Raw genomic sequence first — 12984 nt, forward strand, 5'->3', positions numbered from 1 at the left:
AGTTTATTTTGGGGTGGGGGGGGAACTGCCAAACTTTTCCACAGTATCTGCATCATTTTATGTTCCTGCCAGTGATGATCAAGGGTTCCAATTTTTCCACACCCTCACCAACGCTTGTTAGTTTTAGGTTTTATCCTAGTATTTGTGAAGTGGTGTTTCTTTCTCTCTCTCTCTCTCTTTTTTTTCCCCTCTTCTCAAGGCGTGGGGATCTTTGTTCCCTGATCAGGGATCAAACCTGTGGCCCCTTGCACTGGAAATACAAAGTCTTAACCACTGGACCACCAGGGCAGTTCCTCCTTGTGGTTCTGGTTTGCTTTTCCTTGATGGCTGATTCTGTCGAGCATCTTTTCCTGTGCTTATTGGCCCCTGCTCACTTTGTTCTTAACGGTTGCGATCGCATGGTTCTGTCTTTATTGATCCAACCCGTCCCTCCCTCGTGGACACTGTTTGTTCTCTCCTGTTTAATTTTGTTGTTACAGGTGATACTGTCATAAGCATCGCGTTTATTTCTTAAGCACACATACTTTAGCACCAAATGTGGGGATCGGAGGGCGTGCACGTTTTTAGGACTCGTCACCTCATTCTCTAGTTCCAGGGTCCCCAGTCCCTGGGCCATGGACTGGTACTGGTCGGTGGCCTGTTAGGAACCGGGCTGCACAGCATGTAGTGAGCAGCTGTTTTCCATGAAACCGGTTCCTGGTGCCAACAGGGTTGGGGACGGCCCCTCCAGTTGACTCCCGCCCGCTCTGTGCCCCTGGCAGCCAGCACTGAGCCCGCCCCGCCTCCTGTGTCTTCCAGATGCCTGGGAACCACTCACCTCCTCCCGTGCCATGAGGCCACCTCCGCCCTGACTCCCCCGCCCCCGACTCCCATGTCCACCGAGCCTTCCTCCACATCCACGCCCAGCCGAGCTGCCCTGGAATCGCGAGGCCGGCTCCCCCCCTCCCCGCACCCACCTGCCGCCTGAAGCCACCGGCTCCGATCGCCAACAATCTCTGCTTGTCCGGAAATCGACCACACGGATGGGAAAGGCTCCGGCCCTCTGCAGAACCCAGGACTCGTCTGCTTCGCAGGAGGGGCCTCTCGGTCTCTCCTGCCCTCCTTGCGTGTGTGCTTTTTTTTTTTTTTTTTTTTATTTCAAACAGACATTGAAAAAGAAAACAACAAAACAAAACTACCTTCTGTTCTAGAAGATTCCGACTGACAGATGGGGAGAAGGCCTCGGAGAACCCTGCCTCCCACCTTGACCTTTGCAGCCAGAGAGGCCCCGGGAGTCCTGGCCTCGGCTGCGGGGCCTCAGGGCGTGGGGGGTAATGTGATGTTGCCGCCCCCCTTCCTCGGGCAGCAAGACCGCCTGCTTGGCTAGGATGGTTAATTACGATGATGCTGATTTTCTGTGATAACAGTATTGTGCTTTTGGTGGGGAAAGTGAGGTTTTTTTTTATATATATATATACATATATAATTGATATCTTTTATTTATTGGTTGTTAACTGTTGCTGCTGCTTCTGTGTGTCCAACGGTCCCAGGGATGCGGGGCCCACCGTTTACATGTGTGCACCCCTCGCCCACCTGCCCACACGCTTGGGAGGATGGTGGCCTGCAGCGGCCGAGAAGCCAAAAATCTTTTTTTTTTTTTTTTAATTTTAAAATTTAGATACTGTGCTTGCTTGATGTTTGGAGAGGGGAAAGGTGGGCTTCTTCAACGGCTAATGCACTGTTTCCTCTGCCCGAATGCCTCCTCTCTGGATCTCTATTCTCTGCTCCCAGTTCACACCTCTCTGTCCTGTATCCTCCTCGGGGTCCATCCCATCTTTTCTGAGGACAGACAGGGGACAGCTCTGAGCTTCTTGGTTCTCGCTCTGGTGTTTGCTGCTGCGAGGTTTGTGCTGAGACTGGGAGCCAGGAAGGTGGGCCGGTGGGGGAGGGGGGTAGACCGCAAAGCTGGGAGAGGTGATGAGGGAGTGAGCCAGCGTTTAAGGGCTGGTACTCTGTCTCTTCGGTGGGCTTTGAGAATCGCCGATCACTCTGCTTTCCTGCCTCCCTGTCTGCCTCGTCCAGAGGACCACGGTACCCTTCCCTCCTTTAGCTGAAAAGCCAGGAAGGGTGGAGGGGGCAGGGAGAGATGAGCTGCAGGCAATCCCATTCAGGTGGCATCTCCAGCTGTGACCTGCCTGTGCTCACGGAAGTTTCTAGCTCTGCCTGCCACTGAGACAGAGCAACCCCAGAGTCAGATGACTTTGGAGCAGAGGCTGGGAGCCCAAGGCTGGCCCTTGCTCTGTGATCGAGGGCACCCCCTTGCCCTCTCTGGGCCCCAGCTTCCACCGTCGCTGCAGACCCGGGGGTGGGGCTGGGCTGGAGGATATGAAGGCTTTTCTCCATCCCTGCCGACACCGTCTAATTCTAAGCCCGGGTCTCCGGCTGTTGTGACTCTGTGGTCGCGGCTAAGTTTCCAGACCCCAGCAGACACGGGGACCGTCTGAGCCACCATCTCATCTCTTGGCACATTTCTTCAGGGACACGGCAGCCCCTGGTGGCGTTGCGTGGGGTCCGATGACACGCCTTGTCCCTCCCTGCAGAGTTTCCTGGTCCTCCTGGGCTCTTGAGCCAGCTTCCAGGCTCAGAATTTGTCCTCCCCCAGGGAAGGCTTCGGGGGCCAGAAGCAGCCTCCCAGCCTGTGGTAGGGCCAGGCTGGAGTCTAGAATCCCGGCTTCTTTTTTGCACAGTCAGCAGCTGACCCCTTCCTTGCTTATCCTGGCCGCAGGAGATGAGGAGCTGGCGCTCAGCCCCCACTGGGAATTGCCCTCACCCTCTACTTTTCACTTTCCCAGGAGGCCAGAGATTCCCTTGCTCCTTAGTCCTCAGCCACCAGACGCTCTGCCAGAGAGCAGCTCTGCCAGCGTGGGCCTTGCACGTCCACTCCCTAGGCTGGACCACTCAGCCAGCTCCCACCTCTCCCTCCTGACGTTCGCGGACCCTCCGCCTCCCCTGGAAGCCCCCCAGACAGACCCTGCATGAGTGGGATCGGTAGTTCCGTTTTCAAGGGGAACTTTGAAACCTGGGCTCTTTGGGGATCCTGCAGTCCCCTTCCTGCTCAGGCCACTGACTCAGGAGGCCCTGGGATTCATCACCAAGTCCTGCAGTTCTTCGTCCTGGCTCTGACCTGGGGGCCTAGGGTGGGAGGTGAGCTTGGTGACTTGGGACTGGAGGTCAGATGACTTCTGAGACTCGATCTGTGTCTCTCGTCCAGGGGTCAGGAGCGGTTGTGCAACTGTCCCGAGGGCATCACGGAAAGGGCTTGTGGCTGAGAATTCTCCAGGGTTCAGCATGTGGGTCCCACCAGCTGAGGCATTGATACCCAGGTGTCTGGGGAGATCTGAGTGCCAGACTTTCCTCCCACCTTCTCACCTTTGGCCTTTAGTGTGGAGCCACAGGTGTGGCTTAGCAGGAGGTACTGTGGACCCATGCCCCAAGGACACCTTGGGTCCTTGCCTGGAGACCGTTCAGGGAGTGCTGGACACTGGCCGTTTTTGCCCGAGGTTGTGGACAGCAACAAGCCTGTCGCCTCCTCTCATCAGGCCTCCAGCCTCGGCACCCTGGAACCCCGAGCAGTCCGTGGGCCTGTCTCCTTGCCACCGTTTCCCACCCGAGGCCCAACCCCATCAGCTGCTGCTCTCCGGGGCTTCCAGACTGGCTGGAAGCCAGGCTCTTCGCCTCCCCCCACCCCCTCCCACCCCCTGCTCCCCGGCCCAGGAGCAGGAATCAGCCTCGGGCAGCGCGTCTGCAGCAGCCCTGGCTCCTTCCTCATAGTGTCCGCTCCCCGCTCCGCGTTGATGGTACTTAGAACGCCATGCGTTTCCAGTATTCAACCAAGCAATGTTTAGAGTAAGGTCAAGGCAAACGTGTGTCCTCTCCATCCCCTGAAATGTTTTTTCATTTTGACAGACACTTCCTAGATGACGGATGCACCTGGGTTTTCGAGGACATTGTCTCTTCGCTCGGGGTTTGGGGGGTGGTGGTGGGTGGGAGTCCTGGGTCTCCTGGGAAGTGGCAGCTTCACTGTTCAAGGTGACAGCTACAGGGTTCCCAGTGATTTCAGCGTCTAAATATTGATTGAGGGGAATGCAGGGAGCGCCCCCTGGTGGTGATGAGCAGTAAAGACATTTGGGGGACTTGCTCAGCCAAAGGGATGGTTTGAGAAGGAGGCTGCAGATGGGGATTTGAGGAGGGGGGCCAAGATCTCACCCAGGCCTGGGCTTCCAGCCCCACCTCATTGGCAGCATGTGTCCCACACGCCCCTCTTCTAGGTCCACCCCAGGGGTAGCAAGTGAATTAGCATAAGGGCACTGTGATGGGAAGCCTTGCCCCCCACCCCCTTCTTTTTTAATATCTGCGGAATAAACCCAATGGTTGATTTTTGAATGAATAAAAAGGCTTTTGTTGAATAAACAGCTGGTCCCAGCTTCTGTCTTGGCATCTAGGCATCTCAGGCTTTGTCTGCTCCCCGGGATTGGGACGAACTCAGAATCCTTCCCACGCACCCACCCCTGACCCCCACCCTCCACCCAAGCTGTGCATCCTGTGCTCCCTGTGCCTTTGCCACAGCCGGCGGCCCCAGGGAGGGCCACAAGCTCCCAGTCTGATTCAGCGATCAGCTTTCTCCAGGACTCTGGGCAAGTCTCTGCTGCTTGCTGGGACTCAGTTTCTCCATCCGTCAGATGGGAGCGAGTCTCTGTTCAAGCCCTATCACAGGGCCGTTGTGGGGAGCAGCCATGAGTGGAACAATTAGAGCCTTTGGTCAAGGTGAAAGGCCAGTGGAGATGTGAATGGTCATGGTGCCCCCCCCCAGAGCCTGTGACTTTGGAAAGGCATTTGGACAACTCTTACCAAAAAAGAAAAAAAAAGAAAAGGAATGTTTCCTGGGTGGTGATTTCCTTTGTTTGCCTCCCCAGTCCCTCTGGACTTCTTTCGGGGTGCTGTCCTGTCTGAATCTGCTGGTGGGTGTCTCTGGGGGAGGGGCAGGCCCTTGCCCTGGTGGTGCGCCTGGGGGGTGGGGTGACCCCGGGGTGGACAGAAGCCACGTAGCATGCCCAGGCCTCCTCTCCTGCTCCCGTTGTATGTTGTCCGTGTCACGCCAATTAAACACGCTTCCTGACTTGTCTTTGCTTCCCTTGTGTGGACCTGTTGCTTTGTCTGTTTCTTTTTCGTTTCACTGTAGGTTTCTTCTTCCTCCTGTGACACCGTTTCTCTTGCTTTGGGTGCTGTCCACCCAGTTGCCCCGAGAGAAAGAATGTGCAGAGTGAGAACCTTGGGTATGGTGAGCAAACCAGAGTGTTTCCAGGAGAGTTTCTGTGGAAGGCATGGGTTCAGCAGCATGAACCTCGAGCCCACCCCACAAGTCACTCCCAGTGTTTCCGTTCCCACCTGTTTCATCTCTTGCAGGTCTCGACAGGGTTTAACAATGTTTGAAAACGTGGGCCCGGACAAATGATGCTCAGGACTGAGTGTTGTCAGAATCACCTGGGAGCTTGTGGAAACCCAGGATGCCAGCCTCACCACCAGAGTTTCTGATTAACTGGGTTTGAGCTGGGGCTTAGGAATGTACTTCTAACAAGTTCTCAGACCCTGCTGGTGCTGCTGGTCTGGGATCACACGCTGGAACCCCTGGGGAGCTGTTGACACTGGGGGACAACCAGCTGAGTTCTGTTTTATTTTTTTGGCCACGTCATGTGGCTCGTGGGGTCCTAGTTCTCTGACCAGGGATTGAACCCAGGCTCTTGATAGTGAAAGTGCTGAGTCCTAACCACTGGACCACCAGGGAACTCCCCAACTGGATTCTAAAGAGGAGTCCAGCCTCCGTTTGCCAGGGATTCAGGCTAAATATTCACCTGTGTGTAACTTTTGCACCTGTCATTTGTCAGGCACAAGGGCCCAAAGACTTGTCACTTATTGAGTGGAGGAGTGTTCTGGGAGGGGAGGTAGGTAGCTAAGTAGCCCTGATGGGGGCTCTCAGAAAGGCACCCCAGGGCTTGGCGGTCGGCATGGCTGCCCTCTGCCCGGAACCTGGGATCTTGGAGGAACCCCTCTTTCCCCTCTAGTTAAGTAACCAAATGTTTGCTGGACACACACAGCGTGGTCCCTTCATGTGCCGGGTGTTTGGGGGAGGAGGGATCAGAGGAGAGGACAGTCTTTGCTTTCTGGAGTTTGCTGCGGAAGCATTAATTAGGAGGACGATAAAAGGCAATGTCACATTAAGAGCATAACTGCTGGTTAGAAATACGTTATCGCTCTGGGCTCTAGGCTCCTGAAAGACATGCCCACGTGTAGGCTGACGAGATCAAGCTGCCAGCATTAGAACGAGCCGCCACCTGCAAAAACAGGTTGTGGTTCCGAGTTGGTTTTGTGAAAGGAATCGTCAGACCAACACCACCTGGGGGACAAAGCTGGAGGACGGCCCGACGTAACTCCCACTTGGAGGCTGAAGCAGCCGCAGAGAAGAGGGTACAAAGATGGCGCTCTCCGTGGCCGCACCGCGCACCCAGCATCCAGCCTCGCTCAAGACACTAGCGCTCCTTCAGACACATGCGCAGTCGCTTCAGGTGCGTCCGACTCTTTGCGAACCCATGGCCTGTAGCCCGCCAGGCTCCTCTGTCCACGGGATTCTCCAGGTAAGAGTACTGGAGTGGGTTGCCGTGCCCTCCTCCAGGGCATCTTTCCCGACCCAGGGATTGAACCCCCATCGCTTATGTCTCCTGCATTGGCAGGTGGGTTCTTTACCACTAGCGCCACCTGGGAAGCCGTCCTCCAGACCTAGGGGAGTGAATCAAAGGCAGCATGTGAAGGCAGTGTGGGGTGGTGGTTAGGGGTGCAGGTTCTAGAATTAGCCCTGGTTCTCAGCCACCGTTTGACATTGGGCACAAGTTGTAACTAACAGGGTCTTCTGGTAAAAATGTGGGCTCTAATTAGATGTAGGTGATGACCCCACAGCCCTTTCCCAGCAGTCTTCCCACCAGATGAAATGTTACAACAAAAACAAGTTTTAGGTCAAATTCTGCCAAATGTCCAAATATGTACTAGCAAGCAGGTGCGAAAGGTTAAAAACATTTGTCTGTCCAGGGAGTTGGGGGACTCAGGACCCCAGTGACCCCAGAGTACAGTCTCTGGCTTTGGGTTCTCTTCCCAGTTGGTACAGAGATGCAGAGTTCTGGGGATCTTTCTATCAATCATTAATTTCTATCACCTCATATTTCTCCTACAAAAAATGATTTCTAGCATCCTTTTGTTAATGAATCAACTCTGGGGTATAGGTTTTAATAGTAGTACATATTTAAAATGCTAATATGACCCCTTCTGGAGAGCAGATTCCTAAGCGGGGTGTTTCAAATCCTAAGGGACTGTCTTTGGGGTGGGGACTGGAGGTGATTGACACCTGCACACATGCTCCGATTCCACAATTCCACGGAAGCACTGAAAGTAAGGGTGTGCACGAGAGCACCCTCTCTCAGGGAAGCCCAGGATCTGGTTCAAAGGCCTGGTGTGAAAGCAACTGGGGCAATGATGCCAGAGTATGGTGAGCTCTCAGTGAGTGTAAGCTGTCGCTGGCTCTGGTCTTTTCCAGGTAACCTTAGGAAGTGTCTACAGGGACAAGGTTCAGAGCCTCTGCTTCTGAAGACACATGGTGGGTCATAATCTCTTGTTCTGGGTCATGCTGAAGTCTGCACTGACCTCCCCCTGGCCCAGCCTACCTTGGGCAACTTCCTGTGGGTTGAGGCCCAAAAGAGGTCCAGATCTGGCCAACTCCTTCCTATCTGGGCCACCTGGTTTACCAGGATGGCTCAGACTAGCTGCTGGCTCAGACTAGCATAGGTGAACCCCCCAAGATGGGCTGATTTTTCCCACCCCATTCCCCATGCCCTCTGTAAACCCCAAACTCATGTCTGCATGACAGAAATGAGTCAGAGTCATCTCCCTAAATCTTACTTCCCAGAGCTGAGCTCCGGGTATCACTAGGCATGAAGAGGAGAGAAAAAGAGCGGGCGGTGGGATGGAGGGTGGAGAATGCAATGCAGACCCCTGCCCTGATGTGGCTGCCCCCTCCCTGCCACCCTCCTGGGGGGGGGTGCCCCCTGCAGTCTGCCTGTCACTGGTACCCATCCCACTATGACAGTGCCTGCTTCACATCCGGGCTTCCCTGGTGGCTCAGTCAGTACAGAATCCTCCTGCAGTGTGAGAGACCTGGGTTGATCCCTGGGTCGGGAAGATTCCCCGAAGGAGGGCATGGCAACCCAGTCCAGTATTCTTGGGCTTCCCTGGTGGCTCAGCCGGTAAAGACTCCATCTGCAATGTGGGAGACCTGGGTTCGATCCCTTGGTTGGGAAGATCCCCTGGAGAAGGGCGTGGCAGCCCACTCCAGTATACTGGCCTGGCGTATGAGCCATCCTGGCAAACCAGGTGGCCCAGATAGGCACTTCCCCAGGACCGGGAAAACAGACTCTTGGAGGGCACAAACAAAACCTTGTGCACACCAGGACTCAGGAGAAAGGAGCAGTGATGCCACAGGAGACTGAGCCAGACCTGCCTTGAGTGTTTCACATCCAGGAATAGAAATTGTATATCCTCTAGTCCCCTGGTCTAGGGAAGCCTGGTCAGGGAAGTGGCATGGAAAAAGGCTTTGAAGGCCTCCTGAGTTTAGGAAAAGTGAGCTCACATAGGTATGGTAGAGACTTCTGCTTATTCCTGTAGCCTTTACCGGCCCCTTTCCACCCCAACCCCCGCCGCCACCTATGTTTAGCTGTGCCCTGGGCTGCATGGACAAAAGAACTACATTTCCCAGCCTCCCTTGGAGCTGAATGTGACCATGTGACTCAGTTCTGACCAATGGAAAGAAAGCAATGAATACAACCTCCTTTCCTTCCCCTCCCTTACCTCTGGCTGGACTTTGAATTCCAAAACAGATTTCTTGGTGCCTGGGCCCCTGATCCCATGGAGGGGCTGCACCAGCCCTGGGTCATTTACACTGGGATTGTTACAAGCTAAATAAACACACTTCCAACATGATTAAGCCATCCAGGGTCTTTGTGTCAACAACCACATTTTAACATTTTAATTCAACCTTCATACACCGAGTGATTCTCTGGGTCATTTTAAATGAGCTGATCCCACCTACAAATGTTTGCATCTAAACTCTCAATGTTTGCCAAAGCGATTTAGTAAAAAAGCAGCAGTGCCGTACGTTCCCCATGCAGCCTCTTCTGACTCGTGTCTTCCCAGCCCCCTCTTCCTTTCCCTTCTTCCTTTCCTGATGTGCTCCCCTCCACAAGTTCAGGAGGCTGGGGGTCCCAGTGGGAAGGACTCTTGGGAGAAGTGCCTTCTTTTGCTGAAGGACTAGGGAGTTAGGGGGTGGGGCAGAGCCCTGCCTGGGCCAGGAGGCCCTGTAAGACTTCATTAGTTGGGATTTCCCTGGAAAACCTCAGTGAGGGTGGGTACTATGCAGGCTGGCCTCACACTGGGCACTGGAAGGACCTTGCCAGGGGCTTCAAGACTGGGGGGGGCACCAGAGCTCACAGTCCATTTAAACCCCCACCTCCCTTTCCCTAGATACCTGAAATGAAGCCATCACATAAGCAGATCTTTGAGGTAACAGATGTGATGAAAACAGCTTTAGGGAATTCCCTGGCAGTCCAGTGGTTAGGATTCTGCCCTTTCAAAGCTGGGGCCTGGGTTTAATACCCTGTCAGGGAACTAAGATCCCAAAAGCCAGTGAGGCGCAGCCAAAAAAAATAAATAAAAATAAACAACTAAAACAGCTTTGTTTAGAGACCAGGAAAGAATAGTGGAGAATTGCCATCTGGCGAGGGTGTCTTCTTTTAATCTTTGGAATGTTGGTTGCCCCAGAGGTGAGGGGAGGTCTCTGCCATATTGTGGAAGGAATGCTTTGATTTTTGAGGATCCTGAGGACTCAATTAATATGTTAAGCATCCAAAAACCTTCTTGCTTTAGGAGGAGATTTGTGCAATGTCAGAGCCAGAGCCGGGACCTGGGGTGAAGGGGCAATGGCCTGGCCTGGGAGGAGAAGGGAGAGGCTCTCCATCACCAGGCAGGAACCATCTTCCTTGTCAGGGAAAACCTCCAGTCCACTCTGAGATCTGAATTCTACACCAAAGCGCATACCTCAAACCAACTCACCCAGCGCTGGCTGTTTTCTGAGAGATTTCCAGGCAGCAGCCTCAGGCTGACTGAAGTCTTTGTCCGGCTTCTGCAGGGATGAACCGAGGCTCATATGTGTATACTGTCCAGCCACAAATTCAGGCCTCAAAAGCAGGACACACCCCAGAGGGTCATAAACTTCAGCTGCAAATGGGTGATGTCAACCAAGGACCTCACCATGGGGTGGGGTCGAGCCCTTCTCCCCACTTGCAGTCACCCGGGGGCCTCCTGCAGGAGGAGGGGCAGGGCTGGCCTTCAGGAATGGCAGGATCTAGATGGGGAAACTGCAAGAAGATCAAACCAGTCCATCCTAAAGGAAATCAGTTTTGAATATTCATTGGAAGGACTGATGCTGAAGCTGAAGCTCCGATACTTTCGCCATCCGACGCGGAGAACTGACTCATTGGAAAAGACCCCGATGCTGGGAAAGATTGAAGGCAGGAGGAGAAGGGGGCAACAGAGGATGAGATGGTTGGGTGGCATCACCGACTTGATGGACACGAGTTTGAGCAAGTTCTGGGAGTTGGTGATGGACAGGGAGGCCTGGCGCGCTGCTGTCCATGGGGTCGCAAAGAGTCAGACACGACTGAGCGGCTGAACTGAAGTGGGGAGGAGGTGAGGGAGGGGTGCCCCAGGCAGGAAACAGCAGGTGTGAATTTGCAGAGGTAGGATTATAGGAGACAGCCACACAGGGGAAGGGAAGAAGGCGCGTGGACCTAGTGGCCACTGCTTCCGTGTCAGTGAAGCATCAGATTTTTCCAGGATATGAATCTCTACAGAAAGAAGGAACACAGGCCACCTTCCAGGAGTCGGTACCAGCCCAGATCTGGGCCGTCTGAGTTTATAGCCCTCTTTCTGTGCTTCTTGGGAAGCCTGGCCTCATGGCTCTTCTCTGTAACTCACCCATTCCATCAACAAAGTGATCCTAACACAATAGATCTTGGTAAAGCTAATATCACACTGAACTGTGTGCTAGGTTCTCAGCCATCATCTTGTTTATTCCTTACAGCAGTGCCCCCTTGAGGCCAGTTGTAGCATTACATCCCAATTGATGCTTTCAAACTCTGGTGTTGAAGACTCTTAAGAGTCCCTTGGACTGCAAGGAGATGAAACCAGTCAATATCAAAGGAAAGAAAGAAAAGAAAGATACTGCTAAGTCGTGTCCGACTCTTGCGATCCCATGAACTGTAGCCTGCCAGGCTCCTCTGTCCATCTGATTCTCCAGCTAAGAATACTGGCAAGGAGGTCAAACCAGTCAATATTAAAGGAAATCAACCCTGAATATTCACTGGAAGGACTGATGCTGAAGCTGAAGCTCCAGAACTTTGGCCACCTGATTTGAAGCACCAACTCATTGGAAAAGACCCCGATGCTGGGAAAGATTAAGAGCAGGAGGAGAAGGGGGTGACAGAGGATGAGATGGTTGGATTACATTACCAACTCAATGGACAATGAGTTTGCACAGCCTCTGGGAGATGGCGAAAGACAGGGAAGCCTGGTGTGCTGCAGTCCATGAGATTGTAGAGTCGGACACAACTTAGCAACTGAACGACAACAAATAGAGGCCCAGAGAGAAGCGGCAGGTCCCCGTCTTACAGTCTGTAAAGGGCTTCCAGGCTCCAATAAAACTGCCTTTGGCCAGATGCTGGGTGTGGGGGGAGGTAGCTTCTGTTAGGTCCAGATCTGGGCAGTGGATGGCTGTCTCTGGTGTCTCCCAGATGCTGCTGCTTGGGGAGGTGAGGTGTGCGAGGGAACGGGGCTTGCCCAGCTGGGGTCCATGGAGGTGAGGTGAGACCTCTCTCCTGGACGGAGAAGCAGCTCAGAAGCAGACTGGGGGTGACAAGGGGAGGGAGGCAGGGGCTGGACCCAGGGAGGAAGGTCCCGCTCACAACCTGCTGGGTGCTGGGGACAGAGGACCCTGAGAATATCCGAGCCTGAGAACCCATTCCTGCTTAGGGAAGCCAGTCGGGCATGAACTGCAGGAGCAGGTGGGAGGGGTTGGGACGGGCTGCGGGAATGATGGGGTCAGCCAGATAGGGTCCCCAGGTGCCACCTGGACAGGCCTGGAGCTGTCAAATGGGGTTGATCATGGGACTCAGCTTGCAGGCTGCTGTTGTGAGTGTCATGTGACCAGAGCAGGGGGGGCTTAGGTGGGGCTGGGCAATAGGAAGTGCCCACACACAGCTGCTGCCCCTCCCCCACTCTGGCCACTCCACAGCTCCTGTTCTCATCCCCATTTTCAGAGGAGGAAACCAAGTCTCAGAGAGGGTCAGTGACTTCCCTAGAGTCACACAGCAAATACGTGGAAGGGCAGAGATTTGAGGCCAGGCCTTCCGAACACAAAGCCAGAGCCACCACTGTGACCCACCAGTTTTGGCCGGGTGTCCTCTCTCTCAGGGTGCCTGGAACCAGCACTTCCCAGAGTCTGGAATTTTCCACCAGGCAATGGGCTAAGTCTGAACGTGGAGAGATCTCACTTTCTTAACACAAAGGCAAATCTGACCCTGGGCTCCCTGGAGCTGCCGGCACCCAACTGGGCGTCCTTGGCTGGCCACTCCTTGCCCTGGACGCTCTAGGAAGAAAAAGAGGCCACAAGCCAGCCACTCCCATGACCCTCACCCTCAGCCTCCTGGCTGGTCTTGGGACAAGGCAGGCGAATGATTTCTTCCACAAGGAGGGGTCAGAGGGACCATCGCGTGGCTCAGGGAGGCCTGGGATTCCAGGGGCAGGGTGGGGCCTGGGAAAGCCCGCTGTCTTCAGCATTTTTTGGCTAGTCTC

General features: G+C 54.3%; 1 protein-coding gene across 2 annotated transcripts in view; it reads left to right on the plus strand.

Annotated features, from left to right (window-relative positions):
• Positions 1–4449, plus strand: part of NCS1 (neuronal calcium sensor 1) — a 55664-nt gene extending 51215 nt beyond the window's left edge. For both annotated transcript variants that reach the window (XM_024999591.2, XM_010810508.4), the window contains exon 8: positions 799–4449. The gene's annotated coding sequence lies outside the window, so the exon portion shown is untranslated. The remainder of the gene's footprint in view (positions 1–798) is intronic.
• The last annotated feature ends 8535 nt before the right edge of the window (positions 4450–12984 follow it).

This window comes from Bos taurus, chromosome 11, assembly GCF_002263795.3.
Source record: "Bos taurus isolate L1 Dominette 01449 registration number 42190680 breed Hereford chromosome 11, ARS-UCD2.0, whole genome shotgun sequence".
Taxonomy (NCBI): Eukaryota; Metazoa; Chordata; class Mammalia; order Artiodactyla; family Bovidae; genus Bos; species Bos taurus.